Source organism: Triturus cristatus, chromosome 11 (genome assembly GCF_964204655.1).
Source record: "Triturus cristatus chromosome 11, aTriCri1.1, whole genome shotgun sequence".
In the NCBI taxonomy this organism is placed as follows: domain Eukaryota; kingdom Metazoa; phylum Chordata; class Amphibia; order Caudata; family Salamandridae; genus Triturus; species Triturus cristatus.
The window spans coordinates 683,691,744-683,710,011 of NC_140594.1; the positions used below are offsets into that span (position 1 = coordinate 683,691,744).

The 18,268-nt window shown below is 43.5% G+C and overlaps 1 long non-coding RNA gene across 1 annotated transcript in view; it reads left to right on the forward strand.

Moving 5' to 3' along the window:
* The window catches only part of LOC146785322 (uncharacterized), an 85,840-nt gene extending 71,432 nt beyond the window's left edge, over positions 1 to 14,408 (forward strand). The window contains exon 6 of the long non-coding RNA XR_014970963.1: positions 13,921 to 14,408. This is a non-coding gene — a long non-coding RNA (uncharacterized LOC146785322). The remainder of the gene's footprint in view (positions 1 to 13,920) is intronic.
* The last annotated feature ends 3,860 nt before the right edge of the window (positions 14,409 to 18,268 follow it).

Here is an 18,268-nt window from a genome sequence, read left to right on the forward strand (position 1 = left end):
GAGAGAGATTCCAGGAGGGGGATATGTGCATGTCCCATGGACCAGACAGGATATTTTGTCATTTACAAATGACTTCCCTCGATTACGAGAAAAGCCGGTCGAGTGGTACAGACAGGTAGACAGATTTGTTAAATTGTCAAAAGTGCTGTGGATTGATCTGAATAGTCTGTTTGATATAATAGTGCCAGCAGACTTGTGGGCAGAATGCAAGATAGTCATAGATTGGCCCACTAAAGAATACCCGAGAGATCCCAAAACAGGCGCACCAGACCCAGAGGTAATGAAGAAATATGAACAGGTCATGGTGTTCTTGAAAAACAAAGTGCCTCCCAAAGAAACAGACTGGGTTAAAATAGATCGAACCCATCAAGAAGCGAAAGAGTCAGTTCACGCATACTATGAGAGGCTAATATTAGCTTTCAAACAGTTCAGTGGGGATGACAACCTGGGAGAAAAGGACCTGAGTCATTTTGTGTACAGATTTGTGTATGGTCTGCGCCCCGAGATTGGGGAAATGATTAAGCAGCACACCGTGGACTGGCAGAGCAAGAAAATAGATGAGATCCTAAGGCATGCTAAATACTTTAGCGATGAGATTGAGGCAAAGCAGCGAAAACTAAAAGAAAAGGCAATGTGGGCTCAAGTGAAAGTTGCAGAGAGACAGGAAGCTCAGCTGGTTGAACAAGCTAATAATCCAGGCATTAAACTGAGATTTGGCCCAGGAAAGGGGAAGGTAATATAGAAGAAGCTAAAAAGAAGTTTCCATGCCACAATTGCGGAAGGTTAGGGCACTGGAAATCCGAGTGTAAATATCCACCAAGTACTAACAATGAAAATCCATCAATAAATCCACAGGTGCAGTGTGAGGGGAGTGGCCCACCGCCGCAACAGCAGAAGGCTGTTAATCCACAGAATCAGGTGCCAAAACCGCCCCTACCGCAGAGCCGGAACACCCAAAGATATAGTAAAGAGACGGGATTCTACAATGAAGAACAGGTAAACAAACCGCAACGCGCGAACGCTGTGTCACAATATTGGCTGCAAAATGACGAGAGTGAGTCAGAGGAGATTTATTGACGGTGCCGAAAAGAGGAAGCAGGGTGCGTACTTGGCGCATCTCTAGAAATAGATCAGACAGGACCATTTGTAGATGGGAAAATTAATGATGAAAATATTACTTTTCTAGTAGACACTGGAGCTACGCGATCTACTGTCAGATCAGCAGACGTGAAAAATCTTCCTCTTTCGGATGAAACAATCCAAGTAGTTGGTGTATCAAACACCCAGATTAGAACGTACCTTACTGAACCGGCAAAGGTCAGAATAGGGAAATTTTCAGACATGCACCGATTTGTGGTGTGTGACACCAGTCCTGTGAATTTGCTAGGTAGAGATTTGTTGTGCAAAATGAATTGCACCATATTCTGTACACCCGACGGAATAGCCTTTGAAACACCAGATGAGGATGTTCTGTATAAAATGACCATAGCTAACAGAGAGAGTGAAGTTACTGGAACCTATGCCATATTCAATCCAGATGAATTGCCCCCAGAATTGAAACAGACAGTGAAGGCAGCAGTCTGGAATTTCACTGGAGAAGATGTAGGCCTGATGAGAAATGTAGACCCAGTGAAAATCACTGTCAAGGAGGGAGCAGTTTTCCCAAACATTCCACAATACAGACTGACACCCGAAATAATTGCAGGAGTAACACCTTTAATTGAGAAAATGATCCAGCAAGGAGTGTTAAGAGAAATATTGAGCAGTCCATGTAACTCGCCTATAATGGGACTGAAAAAGCCGAGTGGGAAGTTCAGGATTGTGCAAGATTTGAGAAAGATTAACAAGATTGTTGTGTCATGTTGTCCCATTGTTCCAAATCCATCAGTAATTTTGTATCAGATTCCTCATGATGCAGAATGGTACACAGTAATTGATTTGTGTCATGTCTTCTTTTCCATTCCGTTGCATCATGACAGCCAGCCGATCTTTGCATTTCGGTTTGGACAGCGTATTTTGGCATGGTGCCGAATCCCACAGGGGTACACAGAGAGCCCCTCCATTTTCAATCAGTTGCTAAAGAAATCTCTGGAAAGTCTTACCATGCCTGAGAATTCAGTTTTGGTCCAAGATATTGACGACCTATTAGTGGCGTCAAAGACACATGAGGCCTGTGAAACAGACACCATAGCTTTGCTGAATCATTTGGCAGATGGAGGACTGAAGGTATCCCTGACAAAATTGCAATACTGTAAAAAAGAAGTACAATATTTGGGTCATACTATCGAAAAAGGGCTGAGAAAAGTAACCATAGACAGGATCAGAATCATTAGAGGAATGAGAGCTCCAATGACCCAAAGAGAGGTGAGAATGTTCCTAGGAATGGTTGGTTACTGTCGTCAGTGGATAAGTAACTATTCCCTGATTGCCAAACCATTGGTAAAATTGACGAAAAGTGAGGTTAAAGACCCCCTCGAACTGAACAAAGAAGAATTGGCAGCATTCAGACAGCTGAAGAACAGTCTTTGTGAAGCCCCAGCTCTGGGAATGCCAGACTATGAAAAAGAATTTGAACTATACTGCAGTGAGAGAAATGGTTGTGCACTCTCAGTGTTAATACAGAAACATGGAAGGCAAAGGAGACCAGTGGCATATTTCTCGTCAATGTTAGATCCAGTGGCGATAGGTCTGCCAGGATGTCTGAAAGCAGTAGCTGCTACATGCCGAAGCCTAGAGCAGAGTGAGGGAATCGTGATGGGGTATCCAGTAAGAGTGTTTGTACCTCACAGTGTGGCGATCCTTTTAACAAGGAGTCGAACACTGTTCATGTCACATAGTCGACTGACTAAGTATGAGAAGGTCATTCTAGGTGCAACCAATGTGAGTCTGGAAAGATGTGTGAATGTGAATCCAGCTACACTTTTGCCTGATGCAGAGAGAGTGGAGGTAAGAGAGGATGTTGATCATGATTGTCTGGATGTGCTTGATTACTGCACGAAACCTCGACCTGACATAAGAGATCTGCCATTGCCAGAAAGTGATTATGTGTTTTTTGTGGATGGATCTTGTCTGAGAACAGATGAAGGAGTGTTGAGTGCAGCATATGCAGTATGCACAGTTTCAGCAGTTATAGAAGCATCACTTTTGAAAGGAGTTAAATCCGCTCAAGTAGCAGAAATAGTGGCATTGACAAAAGCATGCAAAATTGGGAGAAATGTGAGAGTGACTGTGATGACTGATAGCCAGGATGGCTTCGGAGTTGTCCACAACTTTGGCCAATTATGGCTACAAAGGTGTTTCCTGACCTCAAGTGGAACTCCCATAAGGAATGCAGAAGTGGTTGGAAAATTGCTTGAGGCAATACAAATGCCCAAAGAGCTGGCTGTGGTAAAGTGTGCTGCTCATGGTCAAGGAAGTGATTACATCACTACACGGAATCGCTTTGCAAATGACATGGCTCAGTATTGTGCCTGAAACCAGTATTCCATTAATCGGTCAAAGGAAAGGGAAATGTCTTCTTGCTCCTTAATGTTTACTAACGTTGTGGGAACATGGGATGAAGTGAGGCAGTTGGAGGATGAAGCAGGGGATGAAGAAATGAAGCAGTGGGTAAAAGCAGGATGTGCACCCAGGGAGAAAGATCATGTGTGGGTCTATCGGGATGGAAGACCAGTAATGCCTGATAGCATGATGTCAACCATGGCACGGATGTATCATGGCCAAGGACATCTGGGAAGGGATGCCATGATAAGGGCTTTTAAGCAGACCTGGTACAATGCAAAATTCAGGTTGATAGCGGAAAGTTTCTGTCAAAGATGCCTGATATGTCAGCAGTACAATCCTGGAAGGAAAACTGTGGTGAGTCTAGGCACCATAGGCAGGGAGGGAGGACTTTTCACCAGAATGCAAGTAGATTTCATTGAAATGCCCCCTTATAACAAGCTGAGGTATGTTTTGGTGGTAGTTTGTCTGTTCTCTAGGTGGGTGGAAGCATACCCAACCAGCAGAAATGATGGAATCACAGTGGCCAAGCTCTTGTTGAGGGAATTCATCCCAAGGTACGGGTTCCCAATAACAATAGAATCAGACAGAGGAGTACACTTTTACAATGAGATCATGAAATTGATTTGTGAAGCATTGGGTGAACAACAAAAACTGCATTGTGCCTACCGACCAGAGGCTTCTGGTGTGGTCAAGCAAATGAATGGTACCATCAAAAACAGAATAGGGAAGATGTGTTTAGCCACAGGAATGAAATGGCCTGATGTCTTGCCTCTAGTTTTGATGACCATTATGTCTACTCCAGACAGAACTACAGGTTTGAGTCCCCACGAAATCATCATGGGACGCGCTATGAGACACGTGTTTGTACCAGTCAACAAGCTGATGACTATAACTGATGACATGATTTTGAATTACTGTAAAGGCCTGGCTGACGCAGTCCATTCTGTGTTTCACCAGGTTGGAGCGGATGCCACCACACTTGAAAAGAAACCAGCCCATGATTTGAGCCCAGGGGACTGGGTGAGAATATAAGTCAACAGAAGAAGAAATTGCTTGGTTCCAAGGTGGGAAAGGCCAAGGCAAGTCATCTTGACCACAACAACTGCTGTGAAGTGTGCTGGATTGAAAAATTGGATACATGCAAGTCACACTTAAGAGTTCCAAATCCAGCGGACAGTATTGGGAAAGAATATTTCGATGAATCAGGATCAAGTGATGATTCAGGTGATGAGAATATAAAGTCAAAAGAAAATCCTGAAAGGGGGGAAAAGGAGACAAGAGTAGTCCAGACTCCAAGAGAAGAAATTCTGAGGAAAAGATTGCAGATTTCAGATGGTTCAGATTCTGGTGGTGAGCACAGAAAGAAGAAAAGAAAAGAATGTCCAGTCAGAAGTAACATTTACACCAAATGAGAGAGTAGAAGAAGCTCCACCTGAGAAAATATTGGAAGGAGAAGAAGGGACAGTCACAGAGAGAGAGGGACAGATTGCGGAAAAACCCTGAGGAGGTGTAGGGAACTGCAACACCCAGCTAGGTGAAGCGACAAGTAGACAGCAGGAAAATTGCGTGCCGGAGACCCGAGGAGGGACAGAAGTAGGGCCAACACAAGAGGTGGAAAAAGAGACTGTTGAAAAAGAAAAACCAAACGAGACAGAATCTGAAGACAGTGAAACTGAAATACCAGAGGGTCGAGTTCTAAGAAAGAGAACTTGGATTGAGGAAAGAAACAGTAAAGACGGCAAAACAAGAAGGAATGCTAAAGGAGATCTTTGGCCAAACAAAATTAAGAGACTGAGATATTGATTGACACGAGTCAAACCCTCAGAAGCTGAACAAGTGAATGAAGTAACCAGTCAGCACAAAGAGAAAGAGGGAGAGACATAAGTGTCTGAAGCAAACAAACGATCGAGAAAACCAAACCAGAAGTATAAGTCACCTGAATGGACGTACGTGGCACTGCCTGAACAAGGAGAAGAGGTAGATAGTCAAGGAAATCCAGAGGAGACTTTACTGAAAGTGGTAAAGGAAGAAGAAACAGAGGAAATCCTGAGAGTTATCCTATCCGATATCGGAGAAGAAGCGGAAGATCAGGAAATTCTGTATGTGGATGACGAGAAAAAAGTGAAAAACAACGAGAGGCCAAGCGGAGTAATTTCAAACAGGTCCTTGTAGAAATATAAAGACACCTGATAAGGTCTTAGCTCTTGTAGGAAAGCTACAAGAGGCGGAGTAGAAGAGGCTAAGTCAAAAGACACGGTCAGATTTAACAAGATGGCTAACATAGATGATAATAAGAGTAGATGTACCTTTATGAGAAGATGGTGCAAGACATGTTGTTGTTGTACAGGACTATTAATGCTTCTTTGGAGCGTACTCGCTCTTTTGATCTCTTTCAAAGTAACTTTAGAAACACTAAAGGGACATACAGAGAATATGACTAACATAGTGAAGAGTTCACCAAAGGTAGTTCCATTTAGAACAAGCACTGAGCATATGCACAAGGATAGGTCAATAACTGATTTTTCTAGCAATGTTTTTTCAAAATTATTGTACTAATATGTAAAAACAATAGATGTAAGGGATTGCTATGTATGCATGCAGTTACCAACCTCTGTTTCAGAAGGGGTGACTTATCATCACCTTTCAGCAACTTATGGAATAACATGTAGCTTTTTAACTAGTATATTTTATCAAGTAGAAAAATTAGAATATAATTTGTCTAATATAGATAATATTCTTGGACAATTGCCCATGAATAATGAATTGAATCCATCTAAAGCTGCTAATGTATTAGGTGAAATTGTTATAGAAACTAAAGAACTAACTTTAGATTATATTTTTAAGAACAATTTAACTTGCAGTTTGAAGACAGAAGAGAAAACAATTTTGGATATGGTTGAAGAGAGGAGATTGAAAATACACAAGAATGCAGAAGGACATAAAGAAGGGGAAAACATTTGGGAAATAGATGGGGAAAAAGGAGACAAAGGGTGATGCTAGACCAACAATAGCTATAGATTCACCACAGAAAGGCAAATTATGCATTATGAGAGAAAGATCCCAATATGATTATTATTATATAGGGACAAGTGAGTGTCATGATACATATTTTATTGCATCTGGATGGGGATTTAGAGGCGGAGAAGATCCAGTTTTCCCTGGACTGTATTATATTTGTGGAAACAAGGCTTATTACAGGTTGCCCGACCATTGGTATGGCACATGTTATGTTGGCCTGGTCTTTCCAAAGATCTTTCACATAGATCGAGTAGAAGATAGTGGACCAAATAACCTACTTATGCGTAGCAGGAGAGAAACCTGGTTAGAAATTGTAGGTGATATTTTTGGAGCCTTGATCCCAGCAGTGGGAATATCTTTGAATGCAAATAATATTCGGAAGTTGTCAACCATAGTGGATCGCTTGTCAACAAGCACTGCTGGAGGCTTTCTTTTGGTAAACACTGAACTGGCTGCCATGCGTGCTATGATTATGCAAAATCGACTTGCCCTTGATATCTTATTGGCAAAAGAGGGTGGAGTCTGTAGAATGCTGAAAGTTCAACATTGTTGCACTTACATTCCTGATGAAAGCAAAGATCTAAAAGTCTATATTAAGAATATTACAGAATTGCATGATGAAATAAAACCACTGGAGGTTGAAAGTATCTGGACTAGAATTAGTAATAAGATGGCTGCTATTAAAGCTTTCTTAGGTAAATTAGGTAGTACTATAATAGGGAAAATATTATTTCCATTAACATGTGTAATTTTCATATTATTAATACTTAGATTAGGATGTATGTGTTGTAGACATAGAAGAAATAAAAAGAAGGTTAAACGAGAGATTTATAAAAAGAAGGAAAAGAAACCAGAAAGAGATCTTAATGAAATAGAATTCTGTCAGGTTCTGCCAGACAAAGTCCTCGGGATTGTGCCGATGCTCTTAGGGGTCCACCTCTAAACTGCCCCAAGTCCGAAGAGCAATAAACTCGGACTGGTGGGATAGTTAAGTGGGGGAAGGAAAGGATGGGAACTGCAGGGAGGGAGATCTGAGGAAACACAAGAACAATAATTAATCCCAACTGCCCAGCCACCACACCCGCCTTTCCCGTCTAACTCTAGCTCCTCTGTTTTGGGGACCCCTCTCCCTACCTGAAAGAAAAGGCGGAAGGCAGAGACTGGAAGAGAGACGAGGGTGAGTGCACACGTCCGACCCAACTGCTAGGAAACAGAAGAGAAGATATACAGTAAATATAGCTCCTATATACAGTTTAGGTCAGACTACGAATTGCCACAGCTCTCTTCTCATGACACATACCCCTGAGTGAGGACGGCTAGTAAAGATGCGCAGACGATCGGCTATCGCCACACCCTCTCATGACCTTCTCTCCTAGTAAAAGAATAAACACAACGAACAACGTAAAACTGAGTCTGATTACCAGACATGCATTTTCTTCATTGGCATAATGATACTTCTCAATACCATGGAATTAGGTCGGGTTCTTGAGGCAATCAGTGTCTAGCTTTGACACACTGTTTATTTGTGACAACATCCAAGGTTATTTGGAGGTTCCCATCCTGGGACCTTGAAAGCTTGAACACTTTAGTTTTAGGAACCATATGTCTCTCTTACGTAAGTAGGCTTTCCCTGCCAGAGCCTTTAAAGTACTGGCTCACTCACAAAGAAAGTACTCGTAAGCATGCAAAGGAAGGTTTCAACACGCACGTCTGCACGAGATGCCAGCCGGCTATCTCACCAACAGAGGGGCGTTATCGGAAAAGGAAAATATGGAGCGAACTAGTCGCTCTAGCACAGACATGTTTTTTGCAAGTAGCTGTTTCTCCGCACGAGATGCCTAACAGCGATCTCACCAACGGAGAAACCGTAAACAAGAACACCGGCAGAACCGGACCCGGGAATCAGCAAAAGAGGAGAAGGCTCGTTACAGCCCCTCTGCATGAGACGCGGGGGCTGCAGTCTCTCCAACAGAGGGACCCTCGGTAAAGCCTGCTCTCCTCCTTCCGACTAAGCCACAGCAACGAGTACTCACTGTACCGCTCAGCGCAGGGACGACTTCACCCACGGAATGCTCTCCAGAGGCAGCAGGGTCCAAACGCCATCCGGAACTTCAATCAACGGCCCCGCTGCATCCGCAAAGAACTCCTATATCCGGGTTTGTGCGTCGCGTTGATCACGTGGAACGTGACGCCGCTATGCATGCAGGGAACTGTAGTTCGTGCAAGGAGCGCTACACTCCCTGGTCGCGCCGTATTCCAGATGCCGACAGTGTTTACCGTGAGCGCATCATGACAGTACGTCTCCCTTTTGGAAGACACTGATCGGCACCTGGTTTGGATGGATTACGTTTAAAGAAGGCAGAGACCAAACGCTCAGCATGTACTGCTTCTGCAGGTTCCCAAGAGTTTTCCTCCGGGCCGTAACCTTTCCAAGACAGGAGGTACCATAGCTTTCTCCTTACCCATTTAGAGTCCAAGATCCCCTTTACCTCGTATTCTCGGTCTTGCTGGACCCAGATAGGTAAGGGCGGCTTCCTCACTGGGCAGTGCGAAGGCTTCAAGAGGGATACATGAAATACCGGATGTATACGGAGGTGATCTGGCAGTTTTAGTTTCACCGCTACTGGGTTGATGTGTTTAATCACAGGGTATGGCCCTATATATTTAGGATTGAACACGCTGTGTTTTTTAAAGTGAATGTGTTTTGTAGACAACCACACCCTCTCCCCTTTCTTGTATACGGGACCTGGTCTGCGATGCTTATCCGCCTGAGCCTTGTACTTTTGTTTGGCCTGAAGCAAGTTGTTCCGTGCTTCTGTCAAAGAAGAGCGAATGTGGGATAAGCGTTGTTGTAGATTCGGAAGGGTTGAGGTGTGACTGGGAAGAATCAAGGGTGTGACCCGAGGATGAAACCCATAAGGGCAGTAATAAGGGGTATGTAGTGTGGATGCGTGTTTGGAGCTGTTATACGCTATCTCCGCCACCCATAGCCAGTCCACCCAGGCCTCTGTATTGCTATCGATGTAGCAACGCAAGTACTGCTTTAATGTTTGATTTAACCGTTCCGTTTGGCCATCGGTTTGGGGATGGAAACTGGTTGAAAGGGAAGACTCGATCTTTAACGCAGAGCACCAGGATCTCCAGAATCGAGCGGTGAACTGGGTACCCCTGTCAGAAACTATGACCTTCGGAAGGCCATGCAGTCGAACCACATGCTGCAAAAACAGTTTTGCCATCTGGCTCGCGGTTGGAACCTGAGGGCAAGCGATGAAATGACCCATCTTGGAGAGATAGTCCACCACCACCATGATAGCGGTACAACCCTGATCTTTGGGTAGACCCACTATGAAGTCCACCGATACACTCTCCCAAGGGACTTCGGGTGTGGGCAGCGGCTGGAGAAGTCCCTGTGCGGCTCTGTGGTCGGATTTCATCTGCGCACAGACGAGACATTCCCGTACCCAGGTCAGGACATCGGGACGAACTGTGGGCCACCAGAATTGGCGCAACACCTTGTCAAGTGTCTTTTGGCCTCGACATGGCCTGCACATGGCAGTTCATGACACCAGGAGAACACCACCCTCCGTAGTTTCTGCGAGGGAACCAACAACTGGCGACTTCTCATAGGGAGGCCTTGTCGTAACTGCCATTCGGGGTGGTGTTTTAACCACGTTTTCCAAGCAAAGGAGTGTATTTGCTGTCGGGTTTTCCTTAAGAACTCTTCTGTTTGAAGGGTGCATACCACTCGGCTAGGTTCGATGATGGCTCTGTCATCCCCCGGGGTTTGTTGAGTTGATGTCCCCTGTCGTGACAAGGCATCTGCCTTCCTGTTTTCTGTACCGGGACGAAAGGTGATGATAAACCGAAATTCTGCAAAAAACAACATCCACCGGAGTTGTCTGGGGGTGAGGTGCCGAGCAGCACGCATGTACTGAAGATTGCGGTGGTCAGAATACACAGTAGCTGGGTGAGCGGCCCCCATTAACCAGTGTCTCCACTCCAGAAAAGAGTCCTTGATAGCTAGGAGTTCCTTCTCCGCTATCGTATAGTTAAGCTCTGCAGGGTTGAGCTTCCTGGACATAAAAGCGATGGGATGCAGTTGTCCGGTTGTAGCATGCCTTTGGGAGAGAACAGCCCTTACCGCTATGTCGGAGGCGTCCGCTTCTACGATAAACGGGATCTCCGGGTTCGCGTGTACCAGGACGGGTGCAGAGGTGAATGCTTGCTTCAGAGTGTCGAAGGCTGTCTGTGCTTCGGGGGACCATAAAAACGGGTTTTTCTTCCGAGTCAACCGAGTAAGGGGTGCCACCTTGTCCGAGAACCCACCAATGAAACGCCTGTAGAAGTTGGCGAACCCCAGGAAGCTTTGGATGTCTTTCACGTTCTGCGGTTGGGGCCATTCGAGGATCGCTTTTATTTTCCGTTCTGCCATAATTTGACCCAAGGGGGTTAGAATGACCCCCAGAAATTCCACGGACGTCACATGAAATTCACACTTGGTGATCTTACAGAATAGATGATGTTCTTGTAGGGCTTGTAAAACGCAGCTTACGTGGCCCCTATGGTCTTCTTCCTGAGCCGAATAAATCAGGATATCATCTATGTATACCACAACAAAGTGGTCCAGAAAGTCTCTCAGAACGTCGTTTAGGAAGAACTGAAAAGCGGCGGGGGCATTACACAGCCCGAAGGGCATCACCAAGTACTCGAAGAGACCGTACCACGTCTTGAATGCCGTCTTCCATTCATCGCCGCTTCTCATTCGAACCAGATGGTATGCCCCGCGAAGATCCAGTTTTGTATAGATGACCGCCGATTTAATCTGCTCCAACAGGACCGGAATCAGCGGGAGTGGATATTGGTTTTTCACTGTTATTGCATTCAACGCGCGGTAGTCGATGCAACACCTCAATTCTCCATTGGCTTTAGGAATGAAGAAGAGCGGCGATGCGGCAGGTGATCTGGACGGGCGTATGAACCCCAATTGTAGGAGCTTGTCTAAGTATTCCCGAAGATGGAGGGTCTCTTTTTACTGAACTGCCCACTGCGCTGCCTCCCCAGCTAAATACGATATCACGAAAGCTACTCTAGCCTGGTTGGTCGAAAAGAGCTTCGGCTTGCAATTGAAATGGAGCAAGGCCTGTGTCATAAACACCTGAACTTTCTTATTGTCTCCATGAAAACGTTCAGGAGGGGCTAGGGGTATCTGAAACGGGATTTCTACCACCACTGGTATCGGTGGAGGGGTTGACGTAGCACCGGCATCAAAGGGATTCCTTTGCAGCCTTTCTACTCTGGCCTGAAGAGCAGCGGTCTCTTGACGAGACGCCGTGAGCTCCAATTGTACTTGAGCCAAAGCGGCCATCACATCATCCAAGGTGGCCATCCCTGCTATCGTCACAATCAAGAGGACGAGTAAATTCGTGGGCCGTTGATTCTGTCAGGTTCTGCCAGACAAAGTCCTCGGGATTGTACCGATGCTCTTAGGGGTCCACCTCTAAACTGCCCCAAGTCTGAAGAGCAATAAACTTGGACTGGTGGGATAGTTAAGTGGGGGAAGGAAAGGATGGGAACTGCAGGGAGGGAGATCTGAGGAAACACAAGAACAATAATTAATCCCAACTGCCCAGCCACCACACCCGCCTTTCCCGTCTAACTCTAGCTCCTCTGTTTTGGGGACCCCTCTCCCTACCTGAAAGAAAAGGCGGAAGGCAGAGACATGAAGAGAGACGAGGGTGAGTGCACACGTCCGACCCAACTGCTAGGAAACAGAAGAGAAGATATACAGTAAATATAGCTCCTATATACAGTTTAGGTCAGACTACGAATTGCCACAGCTCTCTTCTCATGACACATACCCCTGAGTGAGGACGGCTAGTAAAGATGCGCAGACGATCGGCTATCGCCACACCCTCTCATGACCCTCTCTCCTAGTAAAAGAATAAACACAACGAACAACGTAAAACTGAGTCTGATTACCAGACATGCATTTTCTTCATTGGCATAATGATACTTCTCAATACCATGGAATTAGGTCGGGTTCTTGAGGCAATCAGTGTCTAGCTTTGACACACTATTTATTTGTGACAACATCCAAGGTTATTTGGAGGTTCCCATCATGGGACCTTGAAAGCTTGAACACTTTAGTTTTAGGAACCATATGTCTCTCTTACGTAAGTAGGCTTTCCCTGCCAGAGCCTTTAAAGTACTGGCTCACTCACAAAGAAAGTACTCATAAGCATGCAAAGGAAGGTTTCAACACGCACCTCTGCACGAGACGTCAGCCGGCTATCTCACCAACAGAGGGGCGTTATCGGAAAAGGAAAATATGGAGCGAACTAGTCGCTCTAGCACACGCATGTTTTTTGCAAGTAGCTGTTTCTCCGCACGAGATGCCTAACAGCGATCTCACCAATGGAGAAACCGGAAACAAGAACACCGGCAGAACCGGACCCGGGAATCAGCAAAAGAGGAGAAGGCTCGTTACAGCCCCTCTGCATGAGACGCGGGGGCTGCAGTCTCTCCAACAGAGGGACCCTCGGTAAAGCCTGCTCTCCTCCTTCCGACTAAGCCACAGCAACGAGTACTCACTGTACCGCTCAGCGCAGGGACGACTTCGCCCACGGAATGCTCTCCAGAGGCAGCAGGGTCCAAACGCCATCCGGAACTTCAATCAATGGCCCCGCTGCATCCGCAAAGAACTCCTATATCCGGGTTTGTGCGTCGCGTTGATCACGTGGAACGTGACGCCGCTATGCATGCAGGGAACTGTAGTTCGTGCAAGGAGCGCTACACTCCCTGGTCGCGCCGTATTCCAGATGCCGACAGTGTTTACCGTGAGCGCATCATGACAAATTGGAAGAGTGGAAGGAAAGTATGTATGACAAAACCAAAAGAGAAGATGAAAAGGAAACAGAATTTTAATTGAGCAAGAAAACATCTCGAATTTCCGTAAAAGGGGAAATAAATTGATTTTTGTGGGTTTTGTTTGTGGTGATAAAATCACCAAAGGGGGGAACGGTGGAGCGGGTAAAATGTTTTCTTTTTATATACCCAATCCATTTATATAAGTTTATATTAAAATGATTAATAATTAATTCTAATAACTAATTGATTGATGTGAAGGTACTAAATCAACATAATTAACCAAGAGAATACACGTGGGAATGCATTTGCATGGCTAAAATTAATAAGTGAACTAAGTTGTATGCATATTAAAACAATAAGTGTTGCTTGAGCAGTGTTAATGTGATTTGCGCTTAAATAAACCAGCATTAACGGCTTTGAATGTTGCATATGGCTAGATAAATACATACACATAAGGGTATTAGCAAGGGAATAACATTGTTTTAATCATTTCTATGTATTAATTACGATTTTGTGTTTCTTTGCTTAAAGTTGACTATTCTGGCCTACCAAAAGATGGCCGCCGACTGAAACCTAACGAAAGTACATGACTTCATCATTTGAACAATGGAGAAAGGCGCCTGCACTGACTTCGTTCGTGTCCCTTGTGTGACCTGTCAGACCATGCCCATGAAGACTACCCTGGGCGAGGTGCCAATGTCCCTGAACGTGAAGCAATTGTTGCCAATGGGAAAAGTGAACTACCAAACTCAACCTATTTCCAACGAACTGATACATTTTGACCTGGGAGTAGTCTTTCCCATACATCTACTGTGAAACTTCTTCCACATGAGAAAATTTGAAAATGTTTCCTAATGTATTGAGATGCATTTGAATTTAGCCAATCATTTGCCTGGGAATTGAGAAAATGTTACTGTTATATGTAAATTTTAGTATAAATATTAGTAGTCTAGAGAGGGAAGGGTCTTACACTCTATGCTGCTGCTCTTCGCTAGAGACCACTTTGTGCCGAGCTTTTGACGGAGAATCGATGATCAGAGATCCTTATGGACGGAAGAGGACGGAGACTTTAGAACTCTGATGAATTTTCTGAGGACCAGTTCTGACTTAGAAAACGACAATTAGCCAGAATAGGTAAATATGACAAAAGATAATATTGCATTATTAGGATTTAACCTGCATTTAAATTAGATAAAGAAAATCATTATTTGAATTACTGTGTCGGGTGATTATTTCTTGAAATGTTTATTGATTAATTTGAGAGTTAAAGGCGTCATTGAACTAAAAAAACAAACAACTAAATGATCCAATTGACCTCCGGATGGAGGAACTGTTAGGGTGATTCAATAGAAGTGGTTTCCTCTATCAAAGCGAACAGCTGTAGTTTGGGATTTGATATCCCTCTGTAGGCACGGATAGTTTGAGAGAGTGAATGTTGGTGTTATGGGCCCCACCAGCGCGGGATGTGTGTATGTGCGTGAGACTGAGAAATCATTCTGTCCGTGGAAGCAGGGGGAGATTTAGTAACCCAAACTGCACCAGTCGTACAGAGATAGACTCATACCCGGACGAAGAGCCTAGTGCTAGAGAACCACGATGGGCAGCAGAAGAACTGTAGCCGAGAAGGCAGAAGAGAGGGAGACTGGTCCCGCAAGGAGAAAGTGATCTCCTAGTTATCCCAGAAGACAAAGACGATTCAGAGCTGAGTGAAGGGGTGAAAAGAAAACATTCAGGAAGATGAAGCTAGTAGGAGTATCCTGCTCGAGGTACTCATCCAATGAATGGACATACTTTTCTTGCAAATGACAGGGAGAACAGGTTCTGGTTGTCTTTTAGAAGAACACAGAGTACAGCTAAGGAGAACTCACAAAGATTCCTGTACATATTTTGTTGCATATCGTTTGAAAATTGGTTATGCTGTTTGCATAGGTGGAATTCGACAAAGAAGTCTCTGCAGCTGCTACATTCTACCCAAGGCTTAGATTCCAACAATGTAATAGAAGCCAATCTTAATACTAGTAGGAGTAAATATATCATAATAGGCACACTATGGCTTTAGTTGTAGTACTAGTCATAGTGCGTATAGGGCTATTTTCTGCTACAGATAGCTCAGTGGAATATAAGTCTACTGCTGCCCCTACCATGTCACATTCTTCTGATAGTAAAATGCAGTTGTGTGGGGTTAAGAAATTACACAGAGATGTATCAAGAGGGGATTATACTTCAACTGTTTTTTTAGATTGCTTTATGAGTATAGAGACATGATAAAAGATAGGAGTTATGTTTGTACTCAGTTACCCACCTCTGTTTCGGAGGGAATTACCGTCATCTCCATCTGACATATGGTATTTCTAGTCGTGTCCTACTAAGTATATTTAATGAAGAAAGTAGTTTTCAATATTTTTTTTCACATTTGGATGTAGTTCTCCCACAAGCTCCCCTTAGCAAACACCTGATTAAGAATCCTTATTTTAAAGGTGCAGCGATTGCAGGCAAATATTTTGTATCCCTTAAGTCACTATACACAGTGTATGTGCATAAACATCATTTGACTTGTTTGATTTCAGATATGGAAAATATATTTTTGAATTTGTAGAGGATTGAAGGAGAGAGACCTAAAGTCTAAAACTGAAACTGATAACTATCTTAAAGATCACAAGTGGATTAGCAAAGAAATTGAACACCAGGAAAAATAAGTTTACCTGCCTTAGTTTTAGACTGGAAATACAAAGGAAAGTTGTGTATACATGCTGATCAGAGTTACATAGATCCGCTGTTCCTAAGGGAGAGCAATCGTGAGCATACCCATGAAAAGAGAGGGAAAAATTCTTGTTTCCTCGAGGGACATGATCCTATGATTCCTGGAGTCTGTTTTATTTGCGGACCAAATGTATATTTCAAATTTCCACACTAGATGGCATGGTACCTGTTCTCTTGGCATAGTTTTCCCGAAGATTGATCATGTGGAACATTTTGATAATCCTGTATGGGAAGAGAAATCCAGAACTAAGTGTGGTGTTAGTACAGCAGAAGTAGTGGGAGATATTTTTGGCGCTATAATCCCGCCTGTAGGTGTGATACTGAATTACCTGAAAATTTGAAACTTGTCTACAATAGTGGATAAATTGGCTACTAGTACAGAAAATTACTTATTACTTGTGAACACTGAGATGATAGCGATATGAATATAGGGGCATATTTACAAGCCCCTGCCACCACCATAGCTTCACTTTTTCTGATGTTGTGGTGGCGATAGGGGCTTCTCCCTACTTACAAGGCAGCGTTAACCCACTTAATGTGTCTTAACATTGCCTTGTAAATAGGGCACCCTTTCACGTTATAATTAGCATGAAGGCAATGGGTGTTGCGGTGGGCGTTCTATCGCTACACCCATTGATTTGACACTGCCTCATCTGTACAAGGGTGGCATTAATATGGGGCAGTGCCAAAATTAAGACCTGGGAAAACTTGGTCATACCCTGGCAAAATGAGGAGAATTTTTTATTTCTCCTCATTTTTGCTGTTTCCATGTGTTCTGCATTGTGCAACACACATAGAAACAGCAAAAGGTCATTGATTGTTTATGTGCAGGAAGGTGTCCCTTCTGGAACATTAACAATCATTAAAAAAATGACGTTTTGCAACTTCAATGCGTGCTTAATGTGTGTGCTGCATTAGGCAGCACACATAGAAGTTACAAAACACCATTTCAGATTGTTCATGTGCAGGGAGGGACACCTTCCTGCACATAAACAATCTTCCCCTGCAACGCAGGCACCCTTGCACTATGGTGCAAGAATTTCTGTGTTGGTGCTAGGTGGCTAAATTAGCCCCAGGCGTAGGGGGAAACGCAGGGTTGCACATATCCTTGTCAATACGGTGAAGCTCTGCGCTTCAGAAGTGGCAGAGCGCAGCGTTAATGTTAAAAAATAGGGACCACCTGCAGGGACTAACAGTACTCCTAGGGCAGGGTAAATAACATTGTGAATTTAAACACCTAGACAGTCTAAATACAAAACACTATAATATTCAATAAAAAGACATAAATATTGTTGAAGGAGACACAACATACAATATATTATAAAAAATATATATGAAATTTATTATATCCAAATAACACAATGATGAAGGTGAATTGATAATGAAAGAATATGTAATTTGAGAATATGATTCAGACAGAAGTTAATAAAATAGACAGTACATTATACAGCATGAAACAAATCACATCTATGATCAATCAAATAACAGAGTATAAATACAAAAAAATATAAATAGGAGTGGCGAAGACCGAGATGTTCTCAACGCGCGTTTCGACGCTAGTAAAGCGTCTTCATCAGGAGAGCCACAGTATCTTTGAATCCTATAAACATACAAAATATACAATGTAAAGCACAAAGCAAGTTTTTTTTAGGTTATTATTCAAATAGTTTTTTTCTTTTTGTTTATCTTCTAAATGCTTTTTTCTTAAAAACGTGGTGCTCCTTCACACTAGTATAATACCAATAACAAAAAAGTGCTGTCACAAACCAATCCATAGTGAGAATAACAGATGAAAGAAAGAAATAAGTCCAAATGTCAAAAAGAGAAAGAAGTAATAATAGATGGGGACAGTGCTATGGTGAATGTAGTTAGATCAGTGATCTGAAAAATAGAGAGTAGATGAAGAGACGTCGAAGTGATATGTAAAGAGTAATAAGACAGAAGATGTCAAGAGTAGTCATAAAGAAAGAGAAAAGAAAGAAAAAGACAGATGAAAAAGAGAGAGGAGAAAGGAAAGGATCTTACTGTTTCGACAATTGAGCAAGACTTTAAGTAAATGCGTGAGGTCCAACCAGAGTTGGCAAGCATGAAGAATACTTCCTGTTTGAGATAAGAGCAG